The sequence below is a fragment of the Stomoxys calcitrans genome, chromosome 2 (genome assembly GCF_963082655.1).
Source record: "Stomoxys calcitrans chromosome 2, idStoCalc2.1, whole genome shotgun sequence".
In the NCBI taxonomy this organism is placed as follows: domain Eukaryota; kingdom Metazoa; phylum Arthropoda; class Insecta; order Diptera; family Muscidae; genus Stomoxys; species Stomoxys calcitrans.
Window position 1 is genome coordinate 6,158,622 of NC_081553.1, and position 11,985 is coordinate 6,170,606.

The window sequence follows — 11,985 nt, forward strand, 5'->3', positions numbered from 1 at the left end:
GCTCTAACCATACCAAATTTCAAAGATTTATCTCTATTCATCTTAAATGGCATAAATTTTACTAGTTTTATTCGAATCTGTCCCAATACAAGCGTGGTATTGTATTGATGGTATACCATATGGAAGCATGGAACATTGAGCTCAAAAAGCAAAAGTTTGATAACTCAAACCAAAAAAAAGTACTTTACACGCACAATGCGACCGTTAGTCATTTGTCTTGATTTCCAAATGTCATGCCAAATACGGTCCTAAACGGTCTTTAACCGGATATGGGGGGTGTTTTGTGAAAGAGGTGGACCCCCCGAAACTTTGTCCCAAATTTGGATATTAGATTCGTATTTTACTCGCAAATACCTTTCATTTGGGTCCCATATTGCCATGGTCGGTCCCCCAAACACTTGGTCCGACAATTGGATATTAGATACGTTTCCTAATCTTAAATACCTTTCATTTGAGACCTATATTGTCGTGATTGGTGTATATATATATAAATATATATATATTGTGTAGGTTTTGGGGTGGGGCTCTCCCCCTAGGTACGCCATCCAAAATTTTAATACGAAATTTTTGTTTGTCGGTTACTATAAGAGAGCACACAAAATTTGGCTTAAATCGCAACACCCATCTCCGAACTCTGGCGTTTCTGAAAATTTGGGTAAGAGGGAGGGACCGCTACCCCTTCAGATATCAAAAAATGTAGTACCCTAGTTTCACCACGGGATCATTATGCACCATCAGTGAAATTCAAGTTCAAATTTCGGTTCAGCGTTTCTGCGTCTATTAGGAACACACAAAGAAACCTACAAACAAACACAAAATATAAAAGAAGATTCTTGTTCTTCTAGAAATTCTTAGCCTATTTAGCCATTTTCGTCTGTCTGACTGTCTGTCGAAAGCATGCTAACTCTCGAACCGTTTGAAATTTAGCACAAATACTTCCGACAAGTGTAGGTCGGTTTGGTTTGTCAATAGGCCATATCGGGCATAAACTATAATTTTTTTTCCAAATTCTAAAGATTCCATCAATTTTCAAACTTTTTACGGAAATATTTCCTTTGGTGAAAGATATTTTTCTTGAAATTAAGAAGTTTTTACTTCAAATGATAGGTGAATTGATTTAACTGCGTCTTGGTATTAAAGACAAAAATCTAAAATGAAGGTCAAAATAAAGTTGGAAGTTTGGAAATTGACTTTGGAACAAACGCCTTAGATAAAGGAGCGTCTTTAAATACTTAGTTTTTTCAGGCTAAGATGCTTAGTTACAAAAAAAAAAAGAATTTTTCAAAAGAACAACTGAACAGTCATATGTACGGTAAAAAAATCAATCTGCGATCGATAGTGAATAGAAAATTAAATTTATAGATAACATCTTTATTTTAAAGTTGCAGTTTTTTTGGCTCGTTTCGCTTAAGTCCTACAAATAAAGAAAAATCTTACATTTTGGGCCAAGTTTTTTTTTTCTGTGTAAAAACCAGTCTCTGTTCTTGACTTATTGAAATTTTGCGGGCAAAGTTTTGCTATCCCTATTTCAGCCGTGTCTAGTATGGTCTAAATCACTCCACAACCTGATATGCAAATGCAAATTTTGCCCATGAACATTCCACTAAGGAACTGGAGCAAATTTCTTACATATCAATGAGTGCAGTCCGATTCAAGTTTAAGCACAATGATAAGGGGCCTCCTTATTATAGCCGAATCCGAACGCCGTGCCACAGTGCGACAACTTTTTGGAGAGAAGTTTTACATGGCATAGTACCTCACAAATGTTGCCATCATTAGAAGAGGAAAACCACCGCTGAAAATTTGTCCTGATGGTCTTGCCAGGATTCGAACCCAGGCATTCAGCGTCATAGGCGGACATACTAACTTCTGCGCTTCGGTGGCCTCCCCGCAACCTGATATAGCCCCCATATAAACCGATCGTTCGATTTGACTTTTTGAGCCTCTGGAGGGCGCAATTATTAGTAGTACAAGTACGGTCTATAACTTGTATCTCCTAAATTTATGAAAAAGTAATTTTAATAATGTGCCAGATGCGATACATGGAAGATGGTATATGAGAATCGGACCGGCCAAGCTTAACGCGCTATTACTTGTTTTCTTACAATATGTAATTTGAACTCTAAATGTTGTTCTAAACGTATAAAATAAATATCATTAAAGTGGTTAAGGTACGTCACAGCCGGCTTAGGCCTCTTCAACAAAACGACTTAAAACTTAATATATTAAAATAGGCAACGAGATATAAATAAAGCCCCTGTGTAACTAAATGTTACAGAAACTTTTCGAAGAAACATATTCTAGCATGCTACTGAAGTATGCTCTAACCAATTTTCCCATTTTTTATCGTAGAAGCGTGGCTAGCAAGTCTCAGATAAAATCTTCTAGTAGCTCATATTTGACTACCGCCTTGGGGTTATTGGTATTATAGTTGATTGCTTTGGAAATTATTGCCAATTTAAGTGGTTGGTGGCTTTTGGTATTTGGACAGTTTGGATATGACAACGCTATTCTTGCTCGTGTCTTTGCTGATTACGAGTGATGGTCAAGACGATTGTGACGATGATGATTGTTGTTGGCAATGCCAGTGCTACTGTGTACATTGCAAATTGCGGCCACAATCTTCATAACCTAACTTTGGCAACAATCTTCTCTGGAACTGCCTGTCTTTATCATCTTAACCAAGCGTATAATTCTTGGCAATTTTGTTTCGACTTTTTGTATGTTCGTTGTCATTTTTTCATGATTCCTCCTTGCTTCGAGCAAAAACAGAGAAGAACTCATTGCTTAGGGCGTTTCGACGGTCCTATGAGCCATTGGCCTGACCTATAATCACCGCTAACTTTTATGTTTAAATTGCTAATGAAACAAACAAAGAAACCGAACAAAATAATACGAAAATTGTACGTACGAATAACGATTAGCCAAAATACAAAGCGAAAATATTAAGAATGCTGCATGCGTTCCTTCATGCACGTTGAATAGGGTGGATCGCAAACGATCTATTTATTTAATGCATGTTGGCTAATTCAAACACTTCATAGTCAAATGCTGATAGCGTTCCCCAATGCAGGGTACGCCGTAGTGGCTACCAAATGCCCAAAGATCTGAAAATATCCGTATTTTGAATAACTAGCTCAAGGAGAATCCTTAGATGTTCCACAAGGCATACGATCTTAACCGGGAACACGTACCAGAACTTGAGTCTTTGAACGGCCACTAGAAGTAATTTTCAATCTCAAGCGTTGGTATGGACAGCTATGACCGCCGATGGCCGATCTCCAATCGTTTGCATCGAGCCTACTAGCATCAAAGCAAATGCGACAATATGCGACTTTACATTTTAGAAGCATGGGCATTAGGGTGATGACATTTTGGCATTTTGATATTTTTTATTTTTCAAAAATAATTTTCTGTATCAGGAATGAATGAACTTTTGCCTATTAATGACTAAAATGAGTTTTTTTTTATTTCTTTTCCTACTTTTTAAATTTATTCTTCCTTTTTAAATTATGTATATTAATAAAAAAACTGAAAAAAGTGTTATGACTTATAACTGTCGCGAAAAGCCACAAAACCAATGAACAAAATGCGACACTGAAAAATAAAAATCGATCAACATCTTTAGTTTTCAGTAAAATTATTTGAAGTTATCTCGTTTTGAATCGAATGTACAGTGGTGGTCATATAATTAGACACACCGGCTCTAATTTGAAAAATTTACGTTTTATTGAATTTGATCTCAGAGTGTCAGATCTATGTTTTTATTAGGAAAACCAGGGTTTAACGTCTCTGGAGGCATGTTTTGTTTATCGTCCATAATGAATGAAGTTGGCATGTTGTGAACCACAAATGCTTTCCTTGCTTTTTCTGTTATATCTCTATGGGAATGGTGATCCATACTTTAGGTATTCTTACGTTTAGAAACCACAAAATACCATGAAAAACCATGCACCATAAAACCATTATGTTACCGCCATCAGGATTTATAGCCTTTAAAGTATTCCTTTTTGTTTGGAAGACGTTGTATGTATTTTTTACCATGCAAGTCAACAAAAGAAAATTTGACCCTCAGTGTATTTTTATCTTTTTTTTCAGATATTCTGTGTTTTCTAAAGGTAAGAAAACTTTAAGAATGGATCACCCTTTTCTATAGGGATGTAACGAAAAATGCAACGAAAGAAGCTCAAAGCTGTCCTATCAATGAGTAGCAACGCCATGTTACATCTTTCCTCTGAGGGCATTGAAATCCCCAACCCATGTCAGCCGGTAATTCAAGAGGCTACCTAAAAGAAAGCTTCACGGATAAATAAATACTTGTCCATAAAACGCCGCATTTATTATCCGATTTTGCTAAAATTTGGGACAGTGAGTTGCGTTAGGCCCCTTGACATCTTTCTGCAATTTGGCCTAGATGGGTTCAGATTTGAATTTAACTGCCATATAGACCGATCGCCCGGTTTTGGGCCCATAAAATGGCATATTTATGTCGGATTTCCCCGAAATTCGGACAGTGAGTTGCGTTAGGTTCTTCCACATTTTTCTGAAACTTGGCCCAAATTGGTACAGATTTGGATGTAGCTGCCATATAGACCGATATCTCTATTTAAAGTCATGGCCCCATAAAAGGCGCATTTATGAAATGAAATTTGATACTGACTTATGTAAAGCTTTTCGACATCCGTGTCGTATATGGTTTAGATCGGTTTTTTTTAGATATAGCTACTAAAAAGACCATACACAATTGAACAACGACTTGTACTTATTAGTATTTGGTCCAAATCGGAACATATTTGGATATAGCTGCTATGGGGCATAAGGTATACATTTTTCACAGAGCTTTGACGAAAGGTGGTTTACATATATACCCGAGGTGGTGGGTATCCAAAGTTCGGCTCGGCTGAACTTAACGCCTTTTTACTTATTTTTTTAAACTTTTTTTGCTGTTTTAGCAACAAATTACTGCTGTCCCAGCAGACTTTCTGCTGTTTTAGCAAACATTTATGCTGATTTTACTAAAAAGTTTTTCTGGGCTTACCCTAAATCTCTGAAATGCTTGAAAATTCACTGGAAAAAATATGAATCTGCAATCAACATTTTCCGAAACAACCAGTGCTGTGAGCTTGCGATCAAAGTTATGCAAGACTTATGCAACTTCTACCGCATCAAGGGCAACCTCCCTCTACGATTCATCCCATCCAATGACAACGTGAATACTTCTTTGTTGTTTGATGATCTTATGTAATATTGTGTTCAATTATATGACTGCTTATAATGACTTCAAAAAATTGCCCAAATTGTTTGAAAATTTTAAAATCAGTTTATGTTTGAGTTTTTTTTTTTTTTTTTTGAATCGCGTTATATGTCAGATTTTATCTAATCCTAAATAAAAACTCATCACATGAGGTTGTAAAAAAGTCATCACCAGTGGGCATGCATAAATTCCATATCGGTCGTAATCCATGGACGTACAAACAAGACTCGTCACATTAAGCATGTGTTAACTAAGAATGACTAAAAAAATTGATTTGTCCGCCCTTCATTTCATCCACACAGATCTGTACAAATCGCAGCATACCAACCAGCTACCGTCTATATACAAAATTTTAGCTAAATCGGACCAAAATTGCGACTTCCAGGGGCTTAAGATGTCAAAACGGGAGATCGGTTTACATGGGACCTATATCAGATTATTGACTCAGTTTTTGGAAGTCATAACAGAACACTATGTGAAAATTTTTAGCCAAATCGGACCAAAATTGCGGCTTCCAGGGTCTAAAGAAGTCAAATATGGAGATCGGTTTATATGGAAGCTATATCAGGTAATAGACCGGTTTGGACCGTACTTGGCACAGTTATTGTAAGTTATAACAGAACACTATATGCAAATTTTTAGCCAAATCGGAGAAAGATTGTGGCTTCTCAAGAAGTCAAATATGAAGATCGGTTTATATGGAAGCTATATCAGGATATAGACCAAATTGAACCGTACTTGACACAGTTGTTGGAAGTCATAACAGAACACTATGTGCCAATTTTTATCCCAATCGGACAAAGATTGTGGCTGGAGATCGGGTTATATGGAAGCCATATCAAGTTATACACCAATTTGGACCGTACTTGGCACAGTCGTTGGAAGTCATAACAGAACACTATGAGCAAACTTTAGCCAAATCGGACAAAGACTGCGGCTTCCAGGTTAGACCAGGGTTAGTTAGAAGTCAAATGTGGAGATCGGTTAATATGGAAGCTATATCAGGTTATACACCGATTTGGACCGTACTTAGCACAGTTGTTGGAAGTCATAACAGAACACTATATGCTATTTTACCCAAATCGGACAAACATTGCGGCTTCCGGGGGCGCATGAAGTCAAATCGAGAGATTGGTTTATATGGAAGCCATATCCAAATCTGATTCGATTTGGCCTATTTGCAATCCCTCAATGACATACATCAATCACATCAATGTCGAGATGATCAATAATGTATGTACTTTATGTATATATCAATAGTTCTAGGTGTTACAAACGGAATGACTAGATTAGGTGTTACAAACGGAATGACTAGATTAGTATACCCCCATCCTATGGTGTTGGGTATAAATAATTAATGGATGCGCTGAGGAATGCCATTAATGGACCAAATTACCAGCAGATTGCATGCGTGCAGCTGGCGACTCGTTTGTTGACCGACTCAGAGCAAAAGTGCATGGATTTTGAAATTTAAATTTTTTCATAAATTTTTAGTTATTTGATTCAATTAAAATATTTGTTCACCAAAACATATGTTCGTTTGAACTGGCAACACTTTGTGTAAGATGTTCAATTTTGAACATTTTCGATCCTCCCTAATTGCAGCATTGTGCAAGCAAATATGAATTTTGAATGTACAAATTACTATTCTCTTGCATTTGGTATGAATGTACAGGCCTTTATACTTATCTTTATAGAAAACACAAACAAATATATGTGAGACTGTGTGTGGATGTGTGATACATCAAATATTTTTAAATTGACACACAAACATATTGGCAAACAAGGCCAAAGAAATAATTATTACACAAACACTGCAGAATCGGTAGTTGTTTTTTCTGAGAAGAGAATTTATTACTTTTTCTGTTTGTTTTGTAGCGTTTACAATGGAAGCGAAAAATTAGACGTCAAAGTGAATAGGAAATTGAAAAGTCCAAAAATAATTGATATAATAGAAATAATTGATATCTACCAAGTTGAGATCAATAACGCATGCAACCGAACTAATTGCATCACACTTTTGTATTGTTTTCAAGGTAAACAATGAACTAGGAATGGCTTTAGGAAATTAAGTTTGTACCTCCAAAATTATGAATCATTCAGCATTCTCATATTGCATACAACCAGAATATTGCCAAATAAATTATTTATGTCTAACCTCTAGATTAACAACTAAATGTAATGTAATTTTAGAGCAAAGTTATAAAAAAAAAAACCTCTGAAAACCATGAAGAAATATTTTTTTCTGTATAATATTTATCTATGAGTTGGCAACATCTACCCCACCCACCGCCAGTCATCATTGTCAATTGAAATGAATTTGAGAAAGAAATGCAATTGCATTTTATTCCCGCCAAAAGAACAGAAAATTGTCACTGTGAAATCTTTATATGCGGATATGTGTATAACGTTATACGCGTGCATGTTGTCATACGAGTATGTATCTCTGTATGTATGCATGTTGGGGTAAATGAGCTTTCTCTTTGCCATCCCATACCAAACAATACAAATAGAACGAATGCAGTTTTTAGCATCGTCTTTGACATACAAAAATGTTCAACATACATGTCGACTGACTGTACATTCAAAATCAAATCGTTGGCCTTCATTATGTAAGATTGCAAATTAAATATTTTTTTTTATACTTTACTTTTTCTAAAGGCGTTTCTAGGAACATATTGACTTATATAAACGAAATGAACTTAAACATAATATAATGGTTTAGTTTGGAAGGTAATTTGCTTAACTTAATGTGCACATGCCGTTTATCGTTAATAATTATTGGTTTTTCAGCTATAGAAAGACACATGCTAGAATGTATAGTCTCTAAGGGTTCTGCGAAAATCAGGGGTCACTTTGGAAAACAACGTACAATATGGGGTAGTTAGGTCTGGGCTATTTGAGGGAAACAGGTAGTAGTCGGCTCTAATTATGTTTAAATCCCAAATTTTAGGGAATGAACGCATACAGCGATAGAAAAAAGTGAAAATGTGTTTAGATCGGCTAGGCCGAACTTTGGATGTAGTGGGTTTTCCAAAGTGACCCATGATTTTCGCAGAACCCTTAGAGACTATACATTCTAGCATGTGTCTTTCTATAGCTGAAAAACCAATAATTATTAACGATAATTATAAACTACCTTTCATCAAAATCCGGTGAAAAGTGCATACCTCACGCCCCATAGCAGCTATATCGATATATACCACACGGTGTCTAATATCAGTGAAATCGGATTATAAATGCGCCGTTTTTGGTGCCAAGACTTTAAATCGAAATATCGGTCTATATGGCAGCTATATACAAATCTGAACCGATTTGGGCCAAGTTTAAGAAAAATATCGAAGAGCCTAACACAAGTCACTGTCCCATATTTCGGCGAAATCGGACAATAAATGCGCCTTTTATGACCCCAAGACCTTAAATCGAGATATCGGTCTATATGACAGCTATATCCAAATCTGGACCGATCTGAGCCAAAGTGAAGAAAGATGTCGAAGGGCCTAATACAACTCACTGTCCCAAATTTTGGCAACATCGGTCAATAAATGTGCCCTTTATGGGCCTAAACCCCTAAATCGGTGGATCGGTCTATATGACAGCTGTATCCAATTCTGAACCGATATGGGCCAAATTGAAGAACCATGTCGAAGGGCTTAACTTAACTCACTGTTCCAAATTTTCGCGACATCGGACAATAAATGCGCCTTTTATGGACCCAAAACCTTAAATCGAGAGATCGGTCTATATGGCAGCTATAACGATCTAGACCAAATTGCAGATATATGTCGAAGAGCCTAACGCAACTCACTGTCCCAAACTTTGGCAAAATCGGACAATAAATGCACCTTTTATGGGCTCATAACATTAAATCGAGAAATCGGTCTATATGGCAACTATAAACAAATCTTGACCGATCTGGGCCAAATTAAAGAACGATATCGAAGGGCCTAACACAACTCACTGTCCAAAATTTCAGTAAAATCGGATGATAAATGTGGCTTTTATGGGTCCAAGACCTTTATGGGGGCTATATCAAGATATAGTCTGATATAGCCCATCTTCTGTGCAATGAATTTGTGCAAAGTTTCAGCTCAATACCTCTATTTTTAAAGACTGTAGTGTGATTTCAACAGACAGACGGATGGACATGGCTTGATGGTCTTAGATTTTTTATTTACCAAAAATGCCGATTTTGAATTCATCTTCACCCGAATTCGGTATTTTGGAAATTTATGTATTGTAGTAAAACTCGAGCAGAATTAATTTTTTTGTTTTTCTAAATGCGCTTTTAACTGCAAAATTCAAAAAGAATTATTAAAATATCACTATACGTTTTTTCCTTCAAATTTTATCAATCTGTATCAGAAAATTTCAGCTACAGGGTACTATAGATTTGTGCATTTGTTTGCAACTCTAAGAAGGAGAAGAACAAGACCCATCGATAAGTACACGGAACGTCTTAGAATCACATCCTGATTCGATTTAGCTATGTCCGTCTGTCAAGTTGCAGGTCACATTTGTTGTCCGATTTTCACAAAATTTTGCGTAAGTCTCTTTCTTGGTCCAAGGACGAACGCTATTGATTTTGAAAAAAATCGAACCAGATTTAGATATAGCTCCCATATATATCTTTCATCCGATTTGCCCTATTAAAGCCGTAGATGCCACAATTTTAATCCGATCCTTACAAAATTTGGCAAAAAGTGTTTTTCTTGACGTTATGAGTGCACAATTTCATTGAAATCGGTCCAGATTTAGCTAAAGCTCCCATATAAATCTTTCATCCGATATGCCATTTTAAAGCTGTAGGATCCTCAATTTTGGTCCGATCTTTACCAAATTTAGCATGAGATGTTTCGCGTGACATCTTAAAATGTGTGCAAAATTTTATCCAAATCGGTTCAGATTTAGATATAGCTCCCATATATAACTTTCATCCAATTAAACCTATTAAAGCTGTAGAAGATGTGTGCAAAATTTCATCAGAATCGTATTAGATTTATATATCTCCCATATATATAGTCGGCTCCGCCCGACTTTTGCCTTTCCTTACTAGTTTGTTTTTACATATAATTTATTCTAGACATTCATGACTCTGACATTCTTTCCAAAAATAGGCGAAAATGATTTTTTTCTGAAAACAAATATTCAAATTGAAAACAATTCACGTGAACTCGATAACACCTCAGCTTGAGCCATTTCAAATGTCAAAGAATTATCTCTATCCAATCTCAAATGGTATATTTTTACTAGTTTTTTTTTCGGTTCTATCCCACTGTGCGTTGTTAAAAAAAATGCTATTTGTTGCCAGTGAAATTTATTCCTGACCCATCGTTCCAAATCTGGTAAGCTCTTAAGGCGGCTATATTAGACGAACATCTTCATGTTACTCATTAAAGCTTTGTATGAGGCAGAGAAGGTAGTTTGTTATCATTTCTCGCAGTCATAATTCCTTGATAGAAGACATGAAATTATATGTTGACTAACTTAAGTAGATCTACAAACTGTTAACATTTCAAGAATGTTCGTTTCAAAGAAAATTTACTTTACATAAAGTTTGATTTAGTTATGCGATATTTTTATACATTGTTTTTATTTTTATACCCTACACCACTACTGCGGTACAGGGTATTATAACTTAGTGAATTAGTTTGTAACATCCAAAAGGAAGAGAGATAGACCCATTGATAAGTATACCGATCGACTCAGAATCACTTTTTGATTCGATTTAGCTATGTCTGTCTGTCCGTCTGTCCATGTTAATTTGTGAACAAAGTACAGGTCGCAGTTTTCATCCGATCGTCTTCAAATTTGGTACAGGCATGTTTTTCGGACTAGAGACGAAGCCTATTGAAATTCGAAAAATCGTCATTTGTTAACCGATTCTCTCGAAATTTGGCAGGAAGGATTTCCTCGACGACTACCACAATATACATAGAGTTTGGTCAAAATCGGTTCAGATTTCTCCCTCTCAGATAGCTCTTTTGTTAACAGATTTTCTCAAATTCGGCAGGAGGGATTTTCTCTTGACTCTCAATATTGCTGGTGAATTTCATGGAAATCGAATGAGATTTAGATATAGCTGTCATATATGTATATCGCCCGATTTTCACTTTAAGAGCCACTGCAAGCGCATTTATTGACCAATCTTGACCATAATTTTGCACAATGCTTTCCTCGACGACTACCACATTATCTGAGAAGTTTGCTCGGAATCGGTTCAGAATTAGATATAGCTCCCATATATACGCTCGTCAGATTTTGGGTTATTTGCCTTAATGTTGTCATTTGTCAACCGTAGTTTTTACAGTTTGAACATATTTGCTCGCCGAGGTCCATCAAAATTGGTTGAGAATTCGATATAGGTCCCACATTGTAATTATAAGGTAGGTGTAGGGTATTACACAGTCGGCACCGCCCGACTTTTGCCCTTCCTTACTGGTTAACGATTAAAGCTGATTTGCAGTAAATCCTTTTGCATCATTATTTTTTATCTGCTGCGCTATGGAGGCCACCGTAGCGCAGAGGTTGGCATGTCCGCCTATGACGCTGAACACCTGGGTTCGAATCCTGGCGAGACCATCAGGACAAATTTTCAGCCGTGGTTTTCCTCTTCTAATGCTGACAACATTTGTGAGGTACTTTGCCATGTAAAAGTTCTTTCCAAAGAGGTGTCGCAGTGCGGCACGCCGTTCGGACTCGGCTATAAAAAGGAGGCCCCTTATCATTAA